The sequence below is a fragment of the Equus przewalskii genome, chromosome 10 (assembly GCF_037783145.1).
Source record: "Equus przewalskii isolate Varuska chromosome 10, EquPr2, whole genome shotgun sequence".
Taxonomy (NCBI): Eukaryota; Metazoa; Chordata; class Mammalia; order Perissodactyla; family Equidae; genus Equus; species Equus przewalskii.
Genome location: NC_091840.1, coordinates 58,937,260 through 58,941,030, shown reverse-complemented (window position 1 = coordinate 58,941,030; position 3,771 = coordinate 58,937,260). Strand labels below are relative to the sequence as shown.

The 3,771-nt window shown below is 45.0% G+C and overlaps 1 non-coding gene across 1 annotated transcript; it reads left to right on the top strand.

The window, feature by feature from the left end:
• Nucleotides 1-347: 347 nt before the first annotated feature.
• TRNAW-CCA (transfer RNA tryptophan (anticodon CCA)) lies at nt 348-419 on the top strand. The gene has a single exon. It is a non-coding gene; the product is annotated as a tRNA-Trp (tRNA).
• The last annotated feature ends 3,352 nt before the right edge of the window (nt 420-3,771 follow it).

Below are 3,771 nucleotides of genomic sequence, written 5' to 3'. Positions count from 1 at the left end.
CGGCCAGCGGAGTCGCCCTCGCCCCCTTCCTCGCCGGGGAGGGCGCGGGAAGGCCCCGGGGCCAGCGCGGCCCGGCCACCTCTCGGCGCGACCGCCGCCAGCCAGGCCCGGGCCGCCCCTCAAGTGCCGCCCGGACGCGGAGGGCCGCCGAGTCTCCCCTGAGGCGCCGCACTCGGGGTCGGAAGCCCCAGGCGCCCGTTTCCCCGAGCCCGGCGGCGGGGCGGCCGCGCCTGCCCCTTTCGGAGGCAGCCGAGCGCCGGCGAGGAGCGCGCCCCGCTCGGGGTCTGCCAGCCGCGGGCCGCGCGCTCAGCGAGGCCTTTAGCGACGCAGAGGCCTTCCATCCCCGGGACCTCGTGGCGCAATGGTAGCGCGTCTGACTCCAGATCAGAAGGTTGCGTGTTCAAGTCACGTCGGGGTCATAGCCGGCTTTTTTTCTTATCTTTGTTCCTCCTTCTCCAACCAGAGAGGAGAGTAACGAGCCGAGAAGAACCCGTTAATGAGAAATTTGGCTTTACACAAGATGCTCGGTCCAACACGACATGTTCTGTTCTTTTTCCTTTCATCGACAATATAGGATTCATAAACATGCGACTGCGAGAGGAAGACGGTCCCTCTGGAGACCGACAGGAGGCGCCACGTCGAGCCTCAGAGTGACCCCGAGGGAGCGGGACTGACCCCGCCTGCGTCCATTTTCGGGTCACCCGCCTCCTTCCGCGTCCCCGCCCGGGCGTCTCCGCAAAGCCACGCCCACACCCCCTCCTCTCCTCCAACTCACTTGGGCCCTCCGAACACCACCCGCCTGAAGATTAAATTAGTCTCTGGAGGAGTCCCATGTCCAGGAGGTGGACTGTCCGTTCCTAGAAGGAATGGTGCCTTTTTGCATATGTCTCCTCCTTTCTCTCTGCCCCAGATGTTCCCTCTGGTGGTCATTCTCTCACCATCTAGATTGTTCCCCAGTCTCAGAAGCTCTATGGATTAGCCACAGCCATAAGGCCTGGATATTCACGTCAATATTGTCTGTTAATAGCTAAAAATAAAACAAAACCAAAAAACCTCCGCCTGTCCACCAGCAGAGGAATGTATAGAAAAAGAGCAAGCTTCATAAAAATTTTAAAAACAAAAAAATTTAAACACATACTATATATGCTAGTGGATATATACTTAATAGGTACCCATATTAAAACTATGGATGGGAGTTATATACACCAACTCCAGGATAGTGATTTCCTCTGGGAAATGAGGAGGAAGGAGAGAGACAGCTTTACCTGTTTATTTTTTAAATGAACATCAGCAAAACGTTAATATTTGCTAAATCTGGTTAGAGGGTTCGTGGGACCTAATATTAGGAAACATGACTTTCAGATGAGAATTCACTCTACTTGCAGAGTCCAAAACCTCCACGTCAGGAAATTAATTTATACTCTCCCAGGTTGGTAGGCCCCACAGCATGCTGGCAGAAGTAAAGGTAAATTCTCAGTGAAAGAAATATGCCCTCAACACAGGCCTTCTAGTTTTCCCACCTATAAAATCCCAGTCAAAATGTGCTCATTATATGTTTTAAAAGAAAATAAATTGAGAGAGAAGACCTTATGAGTAAGAACCAGCAAAATCAGATCCACAGACTTCATATTTGGGCATTATCAGAAACAGAATGCCTAATGGATATGCTCAATCTTTTAAAAACAAGAGGGGACTGAAAAATTGACCACAGAACAAGAGACAATAAAAATTGTTACCGCACAAAAATGGAATTCTCCTACCTGGTGCCCATAAACAAGCCAATTAATTATGGTGTCAGCTTTTGGGAAAAGAGATCAGCTTTATTTTGTGAGACGGATCTTCAGGGAGGCAGGAGGCGTGTGCCCTCAGATCTGTCTCCCCAATTCAGGATTTGGGGCAAAGTGTAAGAGGTTCGGGAGGACAGCCTGGCTCACAGAAATGCTGGTGGGACAGGTTTTGATTGGTGGGCTTTAAGCATTTATGGGAAAGTTCTAAACACTTATGGTAAGGTTCAAACATTAATGGTAAAGTTTTAAACATTTATGGTAAGGTTCTAAACATTTATGATGAGGTTCTAAACTTTTGTGATAAGATTTTAAACATTTTGGTAAGGTGGGGAAGGAATTTCAACACTGGCTCTTCCTGAATGACGGATCCCTCACTTCTGATAGGAGTCTGACTTTTAGGTTCTGGCCATGTCCCAGTCCTTTGGTTCCCAGGGGAGGAGAATCCTTGGTTCCACAGTCCTTTCATGTCAAGATTTCTTCTTTTGCACATGCTCTGGCTATGTGACTTTGCAAATTTTCTGAAAGATAATTTCTTAATCACTCTGTTGATAGTGGATGGGGTCTGTTGAACTGGTCCTGGAGAGCCCAAAGTTACAAATTTCCCCTTTTTGTTGTTAATTCTTCAATCTTGAGGGATATAGGGCAATGACTGCTCTGGCTTCTTCTTGCTAATAAGGGGTGTAGGTTTTTCCATCTCATTGAACCAGTCTTTTAGTAAGATGGTGATGCAGGTGGGCTCCCAAAGTTAAGCCTATATGGTGTAAGAAAGTAACCAGGTACTTAATAAGAAGCATTTCTAAAGACACAAAAAGAAAAACAAGGTTAATGGTTGGAGCAAATTATAAACCAGTTTCTGAGTCCAGGGGGCAGCAAGTCAAAAATATTTCTAGGTGTCAGGGTCAAAGCATCTTTTTCAGTTTATGATGATGTCATTGGGTGTTCAGGTGTCTTTCTGAGTGGCTTACACAGCAACAGACATGAATCTCTCTTAAGTTTATATCAACTTGTCCCGCTTCAGTTTGCAGGGCTTCAGGGAAAAGGGTGGTTTCGGTTCTCAATGATTCCAAATGAAAATGATGGGAAAAAATGAAAATGTTAGTTTGGACACTTGTAATCAGTTATTTCAGGATCCATCCCAGTTTACAGATAGAAAACAAAACCTCAAAGACAATTATCACAACTAGACTCTAATATCCTTGAATGTGTACTATAGTTTCTATTGAAACATAATTTTTCTCTCTAAAACCACCCTCATTTTTACCAAAGATAGCCAGGTTAGGACTAATTGGTTGGCAAAATAAGTCCAGTTTCAATAGAGTTGGCCCAGTTATTTACATAAGTACAGCAAGAATAGCAATAGATCATATAGGCTCTTTTAAATCTGCTTTGCTGGAACTTTTCATAAGGAATCACAGATTGAACTTTAAAGGTCTCTTGAGGCCAGGAAAACCAAGCCAAGGACTTGTCATCAGACTCTGCCTGCAATACGTATAGATTTTGGTGAAATCCTCTCCTCTCTTGTGGTTCTCCCAAATAGCCTGAGGCTCTTTGCACCTGCCAGGGAAGTGACCTTCTTCACACACCTGGTAAGATTGATGGGAACCATAAGCAAGGTACCAGGCCAATATTTCCAAGTGGCTTTATTCCATGAAGTTTATCTTTATTCCTCAAAAGCTGTTTAGTCATATCTGAGTCTATGAATGTCTGTCTCAAATACAACATTCCCTTCAAAGCCTTGGTAATATAATCAATGTTTCCTGTTGTGTCCTGCTATAAGGAGACCAGGTTCTTACTGAACTTATGCAGATAACTATATTGCCATAAAATAAGAATGCTAACCCACCAAGAGTTTCCAAATTCTGGAGGGATCAAGTAGGGAGAAAAACATAAAAGTTTCAATTCTGCTTACAAAGGTATAACTTACTAAATTGCTATAAGTTATATAAGAGAAAAAGGGTTCCTTAAATCTGGAAAAAACAAAACA